Source organism: Amia ocellicauda, unplaced genomic scaffold (genome assembly GCF_036373705.1).
Source record: "Amia ocellicauda isolate fAmiCal2 unplaced genomic scaffold, fAmiCal2.hap1 HAP1_SCAFFOLD_41, whole genome shotgun sequence".
In the NCBI taxonomy this organism is placed as follows: Eukaryota; Metazoa; Chordata; class Actinopteri; order Amiiformes; family Amiidae; genus Amia; species Amia ocellicauda.
This window is the reverse complement of record NW_027102981.1, coordinates 962693-982474: the sequence shown is the minus strand read 5'-3', so window position 1 is coordinate 982474 and position 19782 is coordinate 962693. Positions and strand designations below refer to the sequence as shown.

Here is a 19782-nt window from a genome sequence, read left to right as displayed (position 1 = left end):
TTCTCAAGATTGCGCTTGACTGGCGTGTCAGGCACTCAATTACAGCTGTTTTATCAAGACAATGTGATCGTTTTGTAAAATATAGTTCCGGTCTGGTGTGGCACCCCAGCTAATGCACAACTTTGCCACAACGTTGCCACAACGTGGCGTGTTAGCAGGGACTTTCTGCGACACGCTGGTATGTCCCGGGCTTTAGAGTAGAGAGACAGTTCAACTGTAAGTATGAACGGCAGAAACGGATATTGCCTTCCCTTTAAGTAGAGCGTCAGGGAAAGTCTCACTTGCTTACGGCCATACTAGCCTGAATACGCCTGATCTCGTCCGATCTCGGAAGCCAAGCAGGCTCGGGCCTGGTCAGTACTTGAATAGGAGACCGCCTGGGAATACCAGGTGCTTTAAGCTTTTGCACCTTTGACACACCAGAGGGTGACAAATCACGATTTTTAACTTTGGATACACACAATTTCATCATTATTTCAGATTTGACTTCCCCAAATACACAGGCATACAATACATTTTGTTCTCCAACGTAAACGGTCCCTAGTAACTAGGGTACATTCGTAAATAAATTGAGCATCATGGCTAGAAGTGACTAAATGTTGCCTAATCTTTCTCATCAAGAAATGACACAATTACAGCAACACAAAAAGGAACTCCACCGGACAAAGTTCAGTGCTCACAAGGAGCCTCATTCAACACACACGGTTCCATTCCCATTCATGCAAAGCACGAAAGTGTAAAACTTGGGAACATACTTGAGAGCAAAGATCACATTCAATCTCATTCAAGGCACGGATGTGAATGCAACGGGATGAAATTACTGAAATGATGCCTGCCCTCGAACTGTGATGATGGACTACCCGACTCGCCAATAATATTGGGTTCTGGTGTATTGAAATACAGGAGCTGCTGGATTTGTGTGTTTTCTTACCCCCTCACCATAGTTTGTCAAATGTTTAAACAACTGAACTTATATTCAAGGTTTGTTTCTCTTCATATGTTTTACTGGTTTACATTTGTCTCAGCAACCTGTTGAATGATTCTTCTGCTTTCAAAACAAAATGACAACAGGATGAATGCACACACTTGAAAATACAATACATGCAATGTTATGCATCATAGTGATGCAACCTCCTTTCAGTTTCATACTGCATGTCAATTGAAATCCTTACTGAAATGCACACCTTCTCAAGATTGCGCTTGACTGGCGTGTCAGGCACTCAATTACAGCTGTATTATCAAGACAATGTGTTCGTTTTGTAAAATATAGTTCCGGTCTGGTGTGGCACCCCAGCTAACGCACAACGTTGCCACAACGTTTCGTGTTAGCAGGGACTGTCTGCGGCACGCTGGTGTGTCCCGGGCTTTAGAGTAGAGAGACAGTTCAACTGTAAGTATGAACGGCAGAAACGGATATTGCCTTCCCTTTAAGTAGAGCGTCAGGGACAGCCTCCCTGGCTTACGGCCATACTAGCCTGAATACGCCCGATCTCGTCCGATCTCGGAAGTTAAGCAGGCTCGGGCCTGGTCAGTACTTGGATGGGAGACTGCCTGGGAATACCAGGTGCTGTAAGCTTTTGCATCTTTTACACACCAGAGGGCGACAAATCACGAGTTTTAACTTTGGATACACGCAATTTCATCATTATTTCAGATTTGACTTCCCCAAATACACAGGCATACAATAGATCTTGTTCTCCAACGTAAACGGTCCCTAGTAACTAGGGTACATTCGTAAATAATTTGAGCATCATGGCTAGAATTGACTAAATGTTGCCTAATCTTTCTCATCAAGAAATGACACAATTACAGCAACACAAAAAGGAACTCCACCGGACAAAGTTCAGTGCTCACAAGGAGCCTCATTCAACACACACGGTTCCATTCCCATTCATGCAAAGTACGAAAGTGTAAAACTTGGGAACATACTTGAGAGCAAAGATCACATTCAATCTCATTCAAGGCACGGATGTGAATGCAACGGGATGAAATTACTGAAATGATGCCTGCCCTCGAACTGTGATGATGGACTACCCGACTCGCCAATAATATTGGGTTCTGGTGTATTGAAATACAGGAGCTGCTGGATTTGTGTGTTTTCTTACCCCCTCACCATAGTTTGTCAAATGTTTAAACAACTGAACTTATATTCAAGGTTTGTTTCTCTTCATATGTTTTACTGGTTTACATTTGTCTCAGCAACCTGTTGAATGATTCTTCTGCTTTCAAAACAAAATGACAACAGGATGAATGCACACACTTGAAAATACAATACATGCAATGTTATGCATCATAGTGATGCAACCTCCTTTCAGTTTCATACTGCATGTCAATTGAAATCCTTACTGAAATGCACACCTTCTCAAGATTGCGCTTGACTGGCGTGTCAGGCACTCAATTACAGCTGTATTATCAAGACAATGTGTTCGTTTTGTAAAATATAGTTCCGGTCTGGTGTGGCACCCCAACTAACGCACAACGTTGCCACAACGTTTCGTGTTAGCAGGGACTGTCTGCGGCGCGCTGGTGTGTCCCGGGCATTAGAGTAGAGAGACAGTTCAACTGTAAGTATGAACGGCAGAAACGGATATTGCCTTCCCTTTAAGTAGAGCGTCAGGGACAGCCTCCCTGGCTTACGGCCATACTAGCCTGAATACGCCCGATCTTGTCCGATCTCGGAAGTTAAGCAGGCTCGGGCCTGGTCAGTACTTGGATGGGAGACTGCCTTGGAATACCAGGTGCTGTAAGCTTTTGCATCTTTTACACACCAGAGGGCGACAAATCACGAGTTTTAACTTTGGATACACGCAATTTCATCATTATTTCAGATTTGACATCCCCAAATACACAGGCATACAATAGATCTTGTTCTCCAACGTAAACGGTCCCTAGTAACTAGGATACATTCGTCAATAAATTGAGCATCATGGCTAGAAGTGACTAAATGTTGCCTAATCTTTCTCATCAAGAAATGACACAATTACAGCAACAAAAAAGGAACTCCACCGGACAAAGTTCAGTGCTCACAAGGAGCATCATTCAACACACACGGTTCCATTCCCATTCATGCAAACCACGAAAGTGTAAAACTTGGGTACGTACTTGAGAGTAAAGATAACATTCAATCTCATTCAAGGCACGCATGTGAATGCAACGGGATGAAATTACTGAAATGATGCCTGCCCTCGAACTGTGATGATGGACTACCCGACTCGCCAATAATATTGGGATCTGGTGTATTGAAATACAGGAGCTGCTGGATTTGTGTGTTTTCTTACCCCCTCACCATAGTTTGTCAAATGTTTAAACAACTGAACTTATATTCAAGGTTTGTTTCTCTTCATATGTTTTACTGGTTTACATTTGTCTCAGCAACCTGTTGAATGATTCTTCTGCTTTCAAAACAAAATGACAACAGGATGAATGCACACACTTGAAAATACAATACATGCAATGTTATGCATCATAGTGATGCAACCTCCTTTCAGTTTCATACTGCATGTCAATTGAAATCCTTACTGAAATGCACACCTTCTCAAGATTGCGCTTGACTGGCGTGTCAGGCATTCAATTACAGCTGTTTTATCAAGACAAATGTGTTCGTTTTGTAAAATATAGTTCCGGTCTGGTGTGGCACCCCAGCTAACGCACAACGTTGCCACAACGTGGCATGTTAGCAGGGACTGTCTGCGGCGCGCTGGTGTGTCCCGGGCTTTAGAGTAGAGAGACAGTTCAACTGTAAGTATGAACGGCAGAAACGGATATTGCCTTCCCTTTGAGTAGAGTGTCAGGGACAGCCTCCCTGGCTTACGGCCATACTAGCCTGAATACGCCCGATCTCGTCCGATCTCGGAAGCTAAGCAGGCTCGGGCCTGGTCAGTACTTGGATGGGAGACTGCCTGGGAATACCAGGTGCTGTAAGCTTTTGCATCTTTTACACACCAGAGGGCGACAAATCACGAGTTTTAACTTTGGATACACGCAATTTCATCATTATTTCAGATTTGACTTCCCCAAATACACAGGCATACAATAGATCTTGTTCTCCAACGTAAACGGTCCCTAGTAACTAGGGTACATTCGTAAATAAATTGAGCATCATGGCTAGAATTGACTAAATGTTGCCTAATCTTTCTCATCGAGAAATGACACAATTACAGCAACACAAAAAGGAACTCCACCGGACAAAGATCAGTGCTCACAAGGAGCCTCATTCAACACACACGGTTCCATTCCCATTCATGCAAAGCACGAAAGTGTAAAACTTGGGAACATACTTGATAGCAAAGATCACATTCAATCTCATTCAAGGCACGGATGTGAATGCAACGGGGTGAAATTACTGAAATGATGCCTGCCCTCGAACTGTGATGATGGACTACCCGACTCGCCAATAATATTGGGTTCTGGTGTATTGAAATACAGGAGCTGCTGGATTTGTGTGTTTTCTTACCCCCTCACCATAGTTTGTCAAATGTTTAAACAACTGAACTTATATTCAAGGTTTGTTTCTCTTCATATGTTTTACTGGTTTACATTTGTCTCAGCAACCTGTTTAATGATTCTTCTGCTTTCAAAACAAAATGACAACAGGATGAATGCACACACTTGAAAATACAATACATGCAATGTTATGCATCATAGTGATGCAACCTCCTTTCAGTTTCATACTGCATGTCAATTGAAATCCTTACTGAAATGCACACCTTCTCAAGATTGCGCTTGACTGGCGTGTCAGGCACTCAATTACAGCTGTTTTATCAAGAGAATGTGTTCGTTTTGTAATATATAGTTCCGGTCTGGTGTGGCACCCCAGCTAACGCACAACGTTGCCACAATGTTGCCACAACGTGGCGTGTTAGCAGGGACTGTCTGCGGCGCGCTGGTGTGTCCCGGGCTTTAGAGTAGAGAGACAGTTCAACTGTAAGTATGAACGGCAGAAACGGATATTGCCTTCCCTTTAAGTAGAGCGTCAGGGACAGCCTTCCTGGCTTACGGCCATACTAGCCTGAATACGCCCGATCTCGTCCGATCTCGGAAGTCAAGCAGGCTCGTTCCTGGTCAGTACTTGGATGGGAGACCGCCTGGGAATACCTGGTGCTGAAAGCTTTTGCATCTTTTACACACCAGAGGGCGACAAATCACGAGTTTTAACTTTGGATACACGCAATTTCATCATTATTTCAGATTTGACTTCCCCAAATACATAGGCATACAATAGATCTTGTTCTCCAACGTAAACGGTCCCTAGTAACTAGGGTACATTCGTAAATAAATTGAGCATCATGGCTAGAAGTGACTAAATGTTGCCTAATCTTTCTCATCGAGAAATGACACAATTACAGCAACACAAAAAAGAACTCCACCGGACAAAGTTCAGTGCTCACAAGGAGCCTCATTCAACACACACGGTTCCATTCCCATTCATGCAATGCACGAAAGTGTAAAACTTGGGAACATACTTGAGAGCAAAGATCACATTCAATCTCATTCAAGGCACGGATGTGAATGCAACGGGATGAAATTACTGAAATGATGCCTGCCCTCGAACTGTGAAGATGGACTACCCGACTCGCCAATAATATTGGGTTCTGGTGTATTGAAATACAGGAGCTGCTGGATTTGTGTGTTTTCTAACCCCCTCACCATAGTTTGTCAAATGTTTAAACAACTGAACTTATATTCAAGGTTTGTTTCTCTTCATATGTTTTACTGGTTTACATTTGTCTCAGCAACCTGTTGAATGATTCTTCTGCTTTCAAAACAAAATGACAACAGGATGAATGCACACACTTGAAAATACAATACATGCAATGTTATGCATCATAGTGATGCAACCTCCTTTCAGTTTCATACTGCATGTCAATTGAAATCCTTACTGAAATGCACACCTTCTCAAGATTGCGCTTGACTGGCGTGTCAGGCACTCAATTACAGCTGTTTTATCAAGACAATGTGTTCGTTTTGTAATATATAGTTCCGGTCTGGTGTGGCACCCCAGCTAACGCACAACGTTGCCACAACGTGGCGTGTTAGCAGGGACTGTCTGCGGCGCGCTGGTGTGTCCCGGACTTTAGAGTAGAGAGACAGTTCAACTGCAAGTATGAGCAGCAGAAACGGATATTGCCTTCCCTTTAAGTAGAGCGTCACGGACAGCCTCCCTGGCTTACGGCCATACTAGCCTGAATACGCCCGATATCGTCCGATCTCGGAAGCTAAGCAGGCTCGGGCCTGGTCAGTACTTGGATGGGAGACCGCCTGGGAATACCAGGTGCTGTAAGCTTTTGCATCTTTTACACACCAGAGGGCGACAAATCACGAGTTTTAACTTTGGATACACGCAATTTCATCATTATTTCAGATTTGACTTCCCCAAATACACAGGCATAAAATAGATCTTGTTCTCCAACGTAAACGGTCCCTAGTAACTAGGGTACATTCGTAAATAAATTGAGCATCATGGCTAGAAGTGACTAAATGTTGCCTAATCTTTCTCATCGAGAAATGACACAATTACAGCAACACAAAAAGGAACTCCACCGGACAAAGTTCAGTGCTCACAAGGAGCCTCATTCAACACACACGGTTCCATTCCCATTCATGCAAAGCACGAAAGTGTAAAACTTGGGAACATACTTGAGAGCAAAGATCACATTCAATCTCATTCAAGGCACGGATGTGAATGCAACGGGATGAAATTACTGAAATGATGCCTGCCCTCGAACTGTGATGATGGACTACCCGACTCGCCAATAATATTGGGTTCTGGTGTATTGAAATACAGGAGCTGCTGGATTTGTGTGTTTTCTTACCCCTCACCATAGTTTGTCAAATGTTTAAACAACTGAACTTATATTCAAGGTTTGTTTCTCTTCATATGTTTTACTGGTTTACATTTGTCTCAGCAACCTGTTGAATGATTCTTCTGCTTTCAAAGCAAAATGACAACAGGATGAATGCACACACTTGAAAATACAATACATGCAATGTTATGCATCATAGTGATGCAACCTCCTTTCAGTTTCATACTGCATGTCAATTGAAATCCTTACTGAAATGCACACCTTCTCAAGATTGCGCTTGACTGGCGTGTCAGGCACTCAATTACAGCTGTTTTATCAAGAGAATGTGTTCGTTTTGTAATATATAGTTCCGGTCTGGTGTGGCACCCCAGCTAACGCACAACGTTGCCACAATGTTGCCACAACGTGGCGTGTTAGCAGGGACTGTCTGCGGCGTGCTGGTGTGTCCCGGGCTTTAGAGTAGAGAGACAGTTCAACTGTAAGTATGAACGGCAGAAACGGATATTGCCTTCCCATTAAGTAGAGCGTCAGGGACAGCCTTCCTGGCTTACGGCCATACTAGCCTGAATACGCCCGATCTCGTCCGATCTCGGAAGCTAAGCAGGCTCGTTCCTGGTCAGTACTTGGATGGGAGACTGCCTGGGAATACCAGGTGCTGTAAGCTTTTGCATCTTTTACACACCAGAGGGCGACAAATCACGAGTTTTAACTTTGGATACACGCAATTTCATCATTATTTCAGATTTGACTTCCCCAAATACACAGGCATACAATAGATCTTGTTCTCCAACGTAAACGGTCCCTAGTAACTAGGGTACATTCGTAAATAAATTGAGCATCATGGCTAGAAGTGACTAAATGTTGCCTAATCTTTCTCATCGAGAAATGACACAATTACAGCAACACAAAAAGGAACTCCACCGGACAAAGTTCAGTGCTCACAAGGAGCCTCATTCAACACACACGGTTCCATTCCCATTCATGCAAAGCACGAAAGTGTAAAACTTGGGAACATACTTGAGAGCAAAGATCACATTCAATCTCATTCAAGGCACGGATGTGAATGCAACGGGATGAAATTACTGAAATGATGCCTGCCCTCGAACTGTGATGATGGACTACCCGACTCGCCAATAATATTGGGTTCTGGTGTATTGAAATACAGGAGCTGCTGGATTTGTGTGTTTTCTTACCCCCTCACCATAGTTTGTCAAATGTTTAAACAACTGAACTTATATTCAAGGTTTGTTTCTCTTCATATGTTTTACTGGTTTACATTTGTCTCAGCAACCTGTTGAATGATTCTTCTGCTTTCAAAACAAAATGACAACAGGATGAATGCACACACTTGAAAATACAATACATGCAATGTTATGCATCATAGTGATGCAACCTCCTTTCAGTTTCATACTGCATGTCAATTGAAATCCTTACTGAAATGCACACCTTCTCAAGATTGCGCTTGACTGGCGTGTCAGGCACTCAATTACAGCTGTTTTATCAAGACAATGTGTTCGTTTTGTAATATATAGTTCCGGTCTGGTGTGGCACCCCAGCTAACGCACAACGTTGCCACAACGCTGCCACAACGTGGCGTGTTAGCAGGGACTGTCTGCGGCGCGCAGGTGTGTCCCGGGCTTTAGAGTAGAGAGACAGTTCAACTGTAAGTATGAGCGGCAGAAACGGATATTGCCTTCCCTTTAAGTAGAGCGTCAGGGACAGCCTCCCTGGCTTACGGCCATACTAGCCTGAATACGCCCAATCTCGTCCGATCTCGGAAGCTAAGCAGGCTCGGGCCTGGTCAGTACTTGGATGGGAGACCGCCTGGGAATACCAGGTGCTGTAAGCTTTTGCATCTTTTACACACCAGAGGGCGACAAATCACGAGTTTTAACTTTGGATACACGCAATTTCATCATTATTTCAGATTTGACTTCCCCAAATACACAGGCATACAATAGATCTTGTTCTCCAATGTAAACGGTCCCTAGTAACTAGGGTACATTCGTAAATAAATTGAGCATCATGGCTAGAAGTGACTAAATGTTGCCTAATCTTTCTCATCGAGAAATGACACAATTACAGCAACACAAAAAGGAACTCCACCGGACGAAGTTCAGTGCTCACAAGGAGCCTAATTCAACACACACGGTTCCATTCCCATTCATGCAAAGCACGAAAGTGTAAAACTTGGGAACATACTTGAGAGCAAAGATCACATTCAATCTCATTCAAGGCACGGATGTGAATGCAACGGGATGAAATTACTGAAATGATGCCTGCCCTCGAACTGTGATGATGGACTACCCGACTCGCCAATAATATTGGGTTCTGGTGTATTGAAATACAGGAGCTGCTGGATTTGTGTGTTTTCTTACCCCCTCACCATAGTTTGTCAAATGTTTAAACAACTGAACTTATATTCAAGGTTTGTTTCTCTTCATATGTTTTACTGGTTTACATTTGTCTCAGCAACCTGTTGAATGATTCTTCTGCTTTCAAAACAAAATGACAACAGGATGAATGCACACACTTGTAAATACAATACATGCAATGTTATGCATCATAGTGATGCAACCTCCTTTCAGTTTCATACTGCATGTCAATTGAAATCCTTACTGAAATGCACACCTTCTCAAGATTGCGCTTGACTGGCGTGTCAGGCACTCAATTACAGCTGTTTTACCAAGACAATGTGTTCGTTTTGTAATATATAGTTCCGGTCTGGTGTGGCACCCCAGCTAACGCACAACGTTGCCACAATGTTGCCACAACGTGGCGTGTTAGCAGGGACTGTCTGCGGCGCGCTGGTGTGTCCCGGGCTTTAGAGTAGAGAGACAGTTCAACTGTAAGTATGAACGGCAGAAACGGATATTGCCTTCCCTTTAAGTAGAGCGTCAGGGACAGCATTCCTGGCTTACGGCCATACTAGCCTGAATACGCCTGATCTCGTCCGATCTCGGAAGCTAAGCAGGCTCGGGCCTGGTCAGTACTTGGATGGGAGACCGCCTGGGAATACCAGGTGCTGTAAGCTTTTGCATCTTTTACACACCAGAGGGCGACATATCACGAGTTTTAACTTTGGATACACGCAATTTCATCATTATTTCAGATTTGACTTCCCCAAATACACAGGCATACAATAGATCTTGTTCTCCAATGTAAACGGTCCCTAGTAACTAGGGTACATTCATAAATAAATTGAGCATCATGGCTAGAAGTGACTAAATGTTGCCTAATCTTTCTCATCGAGAAATGACACAATCACAGCAACACAAAAAGGAACTCCACCGGACAAAGTTCAGTGCTCACAAGGAGCCTCATTCAACACACACGGTTCCATTCCCATTCATGCAAAGCACGAAAGTGTAAAACTTGGGAACATACTTGAGAGCAAAGATCACATTCAATCTCATTCAAGGCACGGATGTGAATGCAACAAGATGAAATTACTGAAATGATGCCTGCCCTCGAACTGTGATGATGGACTACCCGACTCGCCAATAATATTGGGTTCTGGTGTATTGAAATACAGGAGCTGCTGGATTTGTGTGTTTTCTTACCCCCTCACCATAGTTTGTCAAATGTTTAAACAACTGAACTTATATTCAAGGTTTGTTTCTCTTCATATGTTTTACTGGTTTACATTTGTCTCAGCAACCTGTTGAATGATTCTTCTGCTTTCAAAACAAAATGACAACAGGATGAATGCACACACTTGAAAATACAATACATGCAATGTTATGCATCATAGTGATGCAACCTCCTTTCAGTTTCATACTGCATGTCAATTGAAATCCTTACTGAAATGCACACCTTCTCAAGATTGCACTTGACTGGCGTGTCAGGCACTCAATTACAGCTGTATTATCAAGACAATGTGTTCGTTTTGTAAAATATAGTTCCGGTCTGGTGTGGCACCCCAGCTAACGCACAACGTTGCCACAACGTTTCGTGTTAGCAGGGACTGTCTGCGGCGCGCTGGTGTGTCCCGGACTTTAGAGTAGAGAGACAGTTCAACTGTAAGTATGAACGGCAGAAACGGATATTGCCTTCCCTTTAAGTAGAGCGTCAGGGACAGCCTCCCTGGCTTACGGCCATACTAGCCTGAATACGCCCGATCTCGTCCGATCTCGGAAGCTAAGCAGGCTCGGGCCTGGTCAGTACTTGGATGGGAGACCGCCTGGGAATACCAGGTGCTGTAAGCTTTTGCATCTTTTACACACCAGAGGGCGACAAATCACGAGTTTTAACTTTGGATACACGCAATTTCATCATTATTTCAGATTTGACTTCCCCAAATACACAGGCATACAATAGATCTTGTTCTCCAATGTAAACGGTCCCTAGTAACTAGGGTACATTCGTAAATAAATTGAGCATCATGGCTAGAAGTGACTAAATGTTGCCTAATCTTTCTCATCGAGAAATGACACAATTACAGCAACACAAAAAGGAACTCCACCGGACAAAGTTCAGTGCTCACAAGGAGCCTCATTCAACACACACGGTTCCATTCCCATTCATGCAAAGCACGAAAGTGTAAAACTTGGGAACGTACTTGAGAGCAAAGATCACATTCAATCTCATTCAAGGCACGGATGTGAATGCAACGGGATGAAATTACTGAAATGATGCCTGCCCTCGAACTGTGATGATGGACTACCCGACTCGCCAATAATATTGGGTTCTGGTGTATTGAAATACAGGAGCTGCTGGATTTGTGTGTTTTCTTACCCCCTCACCATAGTTTGTCAAATGTTTAAACAACTGAACTTATATTCAAGGTTTGTTTCTCTTCATATGTTTTACTGGTTTACATTTGTCTCAGCAACCTGTTGAATGATTCATCTGCTTTCAAAACAAAATGACAACAGGATGAATGCACACACTTGAAAATACACTACATGCAATGTTATGCATCATAGTGATGCAACCTCCTTTCAGTTTCATACTGCATGTCAATTGAAATCCTTACTGAAATGCACACCTTCTCAAGATTGCGCTTGACTGGCGTGACAGGCACTCAATTACAGCTGTTTTATCAAGACAATGTGTTCGTTCTGTAAAATATAGTTCCGGTCTGGTGTGGCACCCCAGCTAACGCACAACGTTGCCACAACGTGGCGTGTTAGCAGGGACAGTCTGCGGCGCGCTGGTGTGTCCCGGGCTTTAGAGTAGAGAGACAGTTCAACTGTAAGTATGAACGGCAGAAACGGATATTGCCTTCCCTTTAAGTAGAGCGTCAGGAACAGCCTCCCTGGCTTATGGCCATTCTAGCCTGAATACGCCCGATCTCGTCCGATCTCGGAAGCCAAGCAGGCTCGGGCCTGGTCAGCACTTGGATGGGAGACCGCCTGGGAATACCAGGTGCTGTAAGCTTTTGCACCTTTTACACACCAGAGGGCGACAAATCACGAGTTTTAACTTTGGATACACACAATTTCATCATTATTTCAGATTTGACTTCCCCAAATACACAGGCATACAATAGATCTTGTTCTCCAACGTAAACGGTCCCTAGTAACTAGGGTACATTCGTAACTAAATTGAGCATCATGGCTAGAAGTGACTAAATGTTGCCTAATCTTTCTCATCAAGAAATGACACAATTACAGCAACACAAAAAGGAACTCCACCGGACAAAGTTCAGTGCTCACAAGGAGCCTCATTCAACACACACGGTTCCATTCCCATTCATGCAAAGCAAGAAAGTGTAAAACTTGGGAACATACTTGAGAGCAAAGATCACATTCAATCTCATTCAAGGCACGGATGTGAATGCAACGGGATGAAATTACTGAAATGATGCCTGCCCTCGAACTGTGATGATGGACTACCCGACTCGCCATTCATGTTGGGTTCTGGTGTATTGAAATACAGGAGCTGCTGGATTTGTATGTTTTCTTACCCCCTCACCATAGTTTGTCAAATGTTTAAACAACTGAACTTATATTCAAGGTTTGTTTCTCTTCATATGTTTTACTGGTTTACATTTGTCTCAGCAACCTGTTGAATGATTCTTCTGCTTTCAAAACAAAATGACAACAGGATGAATGCACACACTTGAAAATACAATACATGCAATGTTATGCATCATAGTGATGCAACCTCCTTTCAGTTTCATACTGCATGTCAATTGAAATCCTTACTGAAATGCACACCTTGTCAAGATTGCGCTTGACTCGCGTGTCAGGCACTCAATTACAGCTGTTTTATCAAGACAATGTGTTCGTTTTGTAATATATAGTTCCGGTCTGGTGTGGCACCCCAGCTAACGCACAACGTTGCCACAATGTTGCCACAACGTGGCGTGTTAGCAGGGACTGTCTGCGGCGCGCTGGTGTGTCCCGGGCTTTAGAGTAGAGAGACAGTTCAACTGTAAGTATGAACGGCAGAAACGGATATTGCCTTCCCTTTAAGTAGAGCGTCAGGGAGAGCCTCCCTGGCTTACGGCCATACTAGCCTGAATACGCCCGATCTCGTCCGATCTCGGAAGCTAAGCAGGCTCGGGCCTGGTCAGTACTTGGATGGGAGACCGCCTGGGAATACCAGGTGCTGTAAGCTTTTGCATCTTTTACACACCAGAGGGCGACAAATCACGAGTTTTAACTTTGGATACACGCAATTTCATCATTATTTCAGATTTGACTTCCCCAAATACACAGGCATACAATAGATCTTGTTCTCCAACGTAAACGGTCCCTAGTAACTAGGGTACATTCGTAAATAAATTGAGCATCATGGCTAGAAGTGACTAAATGTTGCCTAATCTTTCTCATCGAGAAATGACACAATTACAGCAACACAAAAAGGAACTCCACCGGACAAAGTTCAGTGCTCACAAGGAGCCTCATTCAACACACACGGTTCCATTCCCATTCATGCAAAGCACGAAAGTGTAAAACTTGGGAACATACTTGAGAGCAAAGATCACATTCAATCTCATTCAAGGCACGGATGTGAATGCAACGGGATGAAATTACTGAAATGATGCCTGCCCTCGAACTGTGATGATGGACTACCCGACTCGCCAATAATATTGGGTTCTGGTGTATTGAAATACAGGAGCTGCTGGATTTGTGTGTTTTCTTACCCCCTCACCATAGTTTGTCAAATGTTTAAACAACTGAACTTATATTCAAGGTTTGTTTCTCTTCATATGTTTTACTGGTTTACATTTGTCTCAGCAACCTGTTGAATGATTCTTCTGCTTTCAAAACAAAATGACAACAGGATGAATGCAAACACTTGAAAATACAATACATGCAATGTTATGCATCATAGTGATGCAACCTCCTTTCAGTTTCATACTGCATGTCAATTGAAATCCTTACTGAAATGCACACCTTCTCAAGATTGCGCTTGACTGGCGTGTCAGGCACTCAATTACAGCTGTTTTATCAAGACAATGTGTTCGTTTTGTAATATATAGTTCCGGTCTGGTGTGGCACCCCAGCTAACGCACAACGTTGCCACAATGTTGCCACAACGTGGCGTGTTAGCAGGGACTGTCTGCGGCGCGCTGGTGTGTCCCGGGCTTTAGAGTAGAGAGACAGTTCAACTGTAAGTATGAACGGCAGAAACGGATATTGCCTTCCCTTTAAGTAGAGCGTCAGGGACAGCCTCCCTGGCTTACGGCCATACTAGCCTGAATACGCCCAATCTCGTCCGATCTCGGAAGCTAAGCAGGCTCGGGCCTGGTCAGTATTTGGATGGGAGACCGCCTGGGAATACCAGGTGCTGTAAGCTTTTGCATCTTTTACACACCAAAGGGCGACAAATCACAAGTTTTAACTTTGGATACACGCAATTTCATCATTATTTCAGATTTGACTTCCCCAAATACACAGGCATACAATAGATCTTGTTCTCCAACGTAAACGGTCCCTAGTAACTAGTGTACATTTGTAAATAAATTGAGCATCATGGCTAGAAGTGACTAAATGTTGCCTAATCTTTCTCATCGAGAAATGACACAATTACAGCAACACAAAAAGGAACTCCACCGGACAAAGTTCAGTGCTCACAAGGAGCCTCATTCAACACACACGGTTCCATTCCCATTCATGCAAAGCACGAAAGTGTAAAACTTGGGAACATACTTGAGAGCAAAGATCACATTGAATCTCATTCAAGGCACGGATGTGAATGCAACGGGATGAAATTACTGAAATGATGCCTGCCCTCGAACTGTGATGATGGACTACCCGACTCGCCAATAATATTGGCTTCTGGTGTATTGAAATACAGGAGCTGCTGGATTTGTGTGTTTTCTTACCCCCTCACCATAGTTTGTCAAATGTTTAAACAACTGAACTTATATTCAAGGTTTGTTTCTCTTCATATGTTTTACTGGTTTACATTTGTCTCAGCAACCTGTTGAATGATTCTTCTGCTTTCAAAACAAAATGACAACAGGATGAATGCACACACTTGAAAATACAATACATGCAATGTTATGCATCATAGTGATGCAACCTCCTTTCAGTTTCATACTGCATGTCAATTGAAATCCTTACTGAAATGCACACCTTCTCAAGATTGCGCTTGACTGGCGTGTCAGGCACTCAATTACAGCTGTTTTATCAAGACAATGTGTTCGTTTTGTAATATATAGTTCCGGTCTGGTGTGGCACCCCAGCTAACGCACAACGTTGCCACAATGTTGCCACAACGTTTCGTGTTTGCAGGGACTGTCTGCGGCGCGCTGGTGTGTCCCGGGCTTTAGAGTAGAGAGACAGTTCAACTGTAAGTATGAACGGCAGAAACGGATATTGCCTTCCCTTTAAGTAGAGCGTCAGGGACAGCCTCCCTGGCTTACGGCCATACTAGCCTGAATACGCCCGATCTCGTCCGATCTCGGAAGCTAAGCAGGCTCGGGCCTGGTCAGTACTTGGATGGGAGACTGCCTGGGAATACCAGGTGCTGTAAGCTTTTGCATCTTTTACACACCAGAGGGCGACAAATCACGAGTTTTAACTTTGGATACACGCAATTTCATCATTATTTCAGATTTGACTTCCCCAAATACACAGGCATACAATAGATCTTGTTCTCCAACGTAAACGGTCCCTAGTAACTAGGGTACATTCGTAAATAAATTGAGCATCATGGCTAGAAGTGACTAAATGTTGCCTAATCTTTCTCATCGAGAAATGACACAATTACAGCAACACAAAAAGGAACTCCACCGGACAAAGTTCAGTGCTCACAAGGAGCCTCATTCAACACACACGGTTCCATTCCCATTCATGCAAAGCACGAAAGTGTAAAACTTGGGAACATACTTGAGAGCAAAGATCACATTCAATCTCATTCAAGGCACGGATGTGAATGCAACGGGATGAAATTACTGAAATGATGCCTGCCCTCGAACTGTGATGATGGACTACCCGACTCGCCAATAATATTGGGTTCTGGTGTATTGAAATACAGGAGCTGCTGGATTTGTGTGTTTTCTTACCCCCTCACCATAGTTTGTCAAATGTTTAAACAACTGAACTTATATTCAAGGTTTGTTTCTCTTCATATGTTTTACTGGTTTACATTTGTCTCAGCAACCTGTTGAATGATTCTTCTGCTTTCAAAACAAAATGACAACAGGATGAATGCACACACTTGAAAATACAAAACATGCAATGTTATGCATCATAGTGATGCAACCTCCTTTCAGTTTCATACTGCATGTCAATTGAAATCCTTACTGAAATGCACACCTTCTCAAGATTGCGCTTGACTGGCGTGTCAGGCACTCAATTACAGCTGTTTTATCAAGACAAATGTGTTCGTTTTGTAAAATATAGTTCCGGTCTGGTGTGGCACCCCAGCTAACGCACAACGTTGCCACAACGTGGCATATTAGCAGGGACTGTCTGCGGCGCGCTGGTGTGTCCCGGGCTTTAGAGTAGAGAGACAGTTCAACTGTAAGTATGAACGGCAGAAACGGATATTGCCATCCCTTTAAGTAGAGCGTCAGGGACAGCCTCCCTGGCTTACGGCCATACTAGCCTGAATACGCCCGATCTCGTCCGATCTCGGAAGCTAAGCAGGCTCGGGCCTGGTCAGTACTTGGATGGGAGACCGCCTGGGAATACCAGGTGCTGTAAGCTTTTGCATCTTTTACACACCAGAGCGCGACAAATCACGAGTTTTAACTTTGGATACACGCAATTTCATCATTATTTCAGATTTGACTTCCCCAAATACACAGGCATACAATAGATCTTGTTCTCCAACGTAAACGGTCCCTAGTAACTAGGGTACATTCGTAAATAAATTGAGCATCATGGCTAGAAGTGACTAAATGTTGCCTAATCTTTCTCATCGAGAAATGACACAATTACAGCAACACAAAAAGGAACTCCACCGGACAAAGATCAGTGCTCACAAGGAGCCTCATTCAACACACACGGTTCCATTCCCATTCATGCAAAGCACGAAAGTGTAAAACTTGGGAACATACTTGAGAGCAAAGATCACATTCAATCTCATTCAAGGCACGGATGTGAATGCAACGGGGTGAAATTACTGAAATGATGCCTGCCCTCGAACTGTGAAGATGGACTACCCGACTCGCCAATAATATTGGGTTCTGGTGTATTGAAATACAGGAGCTGCTGGATTTGTGTGTTTTCTTACCCCCTCACCATAGTTTGTCAAATGTTTAAACAACTGAACTTATATTCAAGGTTTGTTTCTCTTCATATGTTTTACTGGTTTACATTTGTCTCAGCAACCTGTTGAATGATTCTTCTGCTTTCAAAACAAAATGACAACAGGATGAATGCACACACTTGAAAATATAATACATGCAATGTTATGCATCATAGTGATGCAACCTCCTTTCAGTTTCATACTGCATGTCAATTGAAATCCTTACTGAAATGCACACCTTCTCAAGATTGCGCTTGACTGGCGTGTCAGGCACTCAATTACAGCTGTTTTATCAAGACAAATGTGTTCGTTTTGTAAAATATAGTTCCGGTCTGGTGTGGCACCCCAGCTAACGCACAACGTTGCCACAACGTTTCGTGTTAGCAGGGACTGTCTGCGGCGCGCTGGTGTGTCCCGGACTTTAGAGTAGAGAGACAGTTCAACTGCAAGCATGAGCGGCAGAAACGGATATTGCCTTCCCTTTAAGTAGAGCGTCAGGGACAGCCTCCCTGGCTTACGGCCATACTAGCCTGAATACGCCCGATCTCGTCCGATCTCGGAAGCTAAGCTGGCTCGGGCCTGGTCAGTACTTGGATGGGAGACCGCCTGGGAATACCAGGTGCTGTAAGCTTTTGCATATTTTACACACCAGAGGGCGACAAATCACGAGTTTTAACTTTGGATACACACAATTTCATCATTATTTCAGGTTTTACTTCCCCAAATACACAGGCATACAATAGATCTTGTTCTCCAACGTAAAAGGTCCCTAGTAACTAGGGTACATTCATAAATAAATTGAGCATCATGGCTAGAAGTGTCTAAATGTTGCCTAATCTTTCTCATCGAGAAATGACACAATTACAGCAACACAAAAAGGAACTCCACCGGACAAAGTTCAGTGCTCACAAGGAGCCTCATTCAACACACACGGTTCCATTCCCATTCATGCAAAGCACGAAAGTGTAAAACTTGGGAACATACTTGAGAGCAAAGATCACATTCAATCTCATTCAAGGCACGGATGTGAATGCAACGGGATGAAATTACTGAAATGATGCCTGCCCTCGAACTGTGATGATGGACTACCCGACTCGCCAATAATATTGGGTTCTGGTGTATTGAAATACAGGAGCTGCTGGATTTGTGTGTTTTCTTACCCCCTCACCATAGTTTGTCAAATGTTTAAACAACTGAACTTATATTCAAGGTTTATTTTTCTTCATATGTTTTACTGGTTTACATTTGTCTCAGCAACCTGTTGAATGATTCTTCTGCTTTCAAAACAAAATGACAACAGGATGAATGCACACACTTGAAAATACAATACATGCAATGTTATGCATCATAGTGATGCAACCTCCTTTCAGTTTCATACTGCATGTCAATTGAAATCCTTACTGAAATGCACACCTTCTCAAGATTGCGCTTGACTGGCGTGTCAGGCACTCAATTACAGCTGTTTTATCAAAACAATGTGTTCGTTTTGTAATATATACTTCCGGTCTGGTGTGGCACCCCAGCTAACGCACAACGTTGCCACAATGTTGCCACAACGTGGCGTGTTAGCAGGGACTGTCTGCGGCGCGCTGGTGTGTCCCGGGCTTTAGAGTAGAGAGACAGTTCAACTGTAAGTATGAACGGCAGAAACGGATATTGCCTTCCCTTTAAGTAGAGCGTCAGGGACAGCCTTCCTGGCTTACGGCCATACTAGCCTGAATACGCTCGATCTCGTCCGATCTCGGAAGCTAAGCAGGCTCGGGCCTGGTCAGTACTTGAATGGGAGACCGCCTGGGAATACCAGGTGCTGTAAGCTTTTGCATCTTTTACACACCAGAGGGCGACAAATCACGAGTTTTAACTTTGGATACACGCAATTTCATCATTATTTCAGATTTGACTTCCCCAAATACACAGGCATACAATAGATCTTGTTCTCCAACGTAAACGGTCCCTAGTAACTAGGGTACATTCATAAATAAATTGAGCATCATGGCTAGAAGTGACTAAATGTTGCCTAATCTTTCTCATCGAGAAATGACACAATTACAGCAACACAAAAAGGAACTCCACCGGACAAAGTTCAGTGCTCACAAGGAGCCTCATTCAACACACACGGTTCCATTCCCATTCATGCAAAGCACGAAAGTGTAAAACTTGGGAACATACTTGAGAGCAAAGATCACATTCAATCTCATTCAAGGCACGGATGTGAATGCAACGGGATGAAATTACTGAAATGATGCCTGCCCTCGAACTGTGATGATGGACTACCTGATTCGCCAATAATATTGGGTTCTGGTGTATTGAAATACAGGAGCTG

At 43.5% G+C, this 19782-nt stretch overlaps 17 non-coding genes across 17 annotated transcripts; all 17 read left to right on the top strand.

Annotated features, from left to right (window-relative positions):
- The first annotated feature begins 283 nt into the window (after positions 1–283).
- Positions 284–402, top strand: LOC136735443 (5S ribosomal RNA). The gene has a single exon (XR_010811046.1). It is a non-coding gene; the product is annotated as a 5S ribosomal RNA (ribosomal RNA).
- A 1055-nt stretch (positions 403–1457) lies between these two features.
- LOC136735761 (5S ribosomal RNA) lies at positions 1458–1576 on the top strand. Its single transcript, XR_010811290.1, has one exon. It is a non-coding gene; the product is annotated as a 5S ribosomal RNA (ribosomal RNA).
- A 1055-nt stretch (positions 1577–2631) lies between these two features.
- On the top strand, positions 2632–2750 carry LOC136735313 (5S ribosomal RNA). Its single transcript, XR_010810930.1, has one exon. It is a non-coding gene; the product is annotated as a 5S ribosomal RNA (ribosomal RNA).
- Positions 2751–3805: 1055 nt separating this feature from the next.
- LOC136735923 (5S ribosomal RNA) lies at positions 3806–3924 on the top strand. Its single transcript, XR_010811450.1, has one exon. It is a non-coding gene; the product is annotated as a 5S ribosomal RNA (ribosomal RNA).
- Positions 3925–4990: 1066 nt separating this feature from the next.
- On the top strand, positions 4991–5109 carry LOC136735425 (5S ribosomal RNA). The gene has a single exon (XR_010811034.1). It is a non-coding gene; the product is annotated as a 5S ribosomal RNA (ribosomal RNA).
- Positions 5110–6164: 1055 nt separating this feature from the next.
- On the top strand, positions 6165–6283 carry LOC136735245 (5S ribosomal RNA). The gene has a single exon (XR_010810864.1). It is a non-coding gene; the product is annotated as a 5S ribosomal RNA (ribosomal RNA).
- A 1065-nt stretch (positions 6284–7348) lies between these two features.
- On the top strand, positions 7349–7467 carry LOC136735387 (5S ribosomal RNA). Its single transcript, XR_010810996.1, has one exon. It is a non-coding gene; the product is annotated as a 5S ribosomal RNA (ribosomal RNA).
- Positions 7468–8533: 1066 nt separating this feature from the next.
- Positions 8534–8652, top strand: LOC136735145 (5S ribosomal RNA). Its single transcript, XR_010810767.1, has one exon. It is a non-coding gene; the product is annotated as a 5S ribosomal RNA (ribosomal RNA).
- A 1066-nt stretch (positions 8653–9718) lies between these two features.
- Positions 9719–9837, top strand: LOC136735856 (5S ribosomal RNA). Its single transcript, XR_010811382.1, has one exon. It is a non-coding gene; the product is annotated as a 5S ribosomal RNA (ribosomal RNA).
- Positions 9838–10892: 1055 nt separating this feature from the next.
- LOC136735678 (5S ribosomal RNA) lies at positions 10893–11011 on the top strand. Its single transcript, XR_010811210.1, has one exon. It is a non-coding gene; the product is annotated as a 5S ribosomal RNA (ribosomal RNA).
- A 1055-nt stretch (positions 11012–12066) lies between these two features.
- Positions 12067–12185, top strand: LOC136735395 (5S ribosomal RNA). Its single transcript, XR_010811004.1, has one exon. It is a non-coding gene; the product is annotated as a 5S ribosomal RNA (ribosomal RNA).
- A 1066-nt stretch (positions 12186–13251) lies between these two features.
- LOC136735677 (5S ribosomal RNA) lies at positions 13252–13370 on the top strand. The gene has a single exon (XR_010811209.1). It is a non-coding gene; the product is annotated as a 5S ribosomal RNA (ribosomal RNA).
- A 1066-nt stretch (positions 13371–14436) lies between these two features.
- On the top strand, positions 14437–14555 carry LOC136735305 (5S ribosomal RNA). Its single transcript, XR_010810923.1, has one exon. It is a non-coding gene; the product is annotated as a 5S ribosomal RNA (ribosomal RNA).
- A 1066-nt stretch (positions 14556–15621) lies between these two features.
- Positions 15622–15740, top strand: LOC136735922 (5S ribosomal RNA). The gene has a single exon (XR_010811449.1). It is a non-coding gene; the product is annotated as a 5S ribosomal RNA (ribosomal RNA).
- Positions 15741–16796: 1056 nt separating this feature from the next.
- LOC136735676 (5S ribosomal RNA) lies at positions 16797–16915 on the top strand. Its single transcript, XR_010811208.1, has one exon. It is a non-coding gene; the product is annotated as a 5S ribosomal RNA (ribosomal RNA).
- Positions 16916–17971: 1056 nt separating this feature from the next.
- On the top strand, positions 17972–18090 carry LOC136735904 (5S ribosomal RNA). The gene has a single exon (XR_010811431.1). It is a non-coding gene; the product is annotated as a 5S ribosomal RNA (ribosomal RNA).
- Positions 18091–19156: 1066 nt separating this feature from the next.
- LOC136735980 (5S ribosomal RNA) lies at positions 19157–19275 on the top strand. The gene has a single exon (XR_010811507.1). It is a non-coding gene; the product is annotated as a 5S ribosomal RNA (ribosomal RNA).
- Positions 19276–19782: the final 507 nt, after the last annotated feature.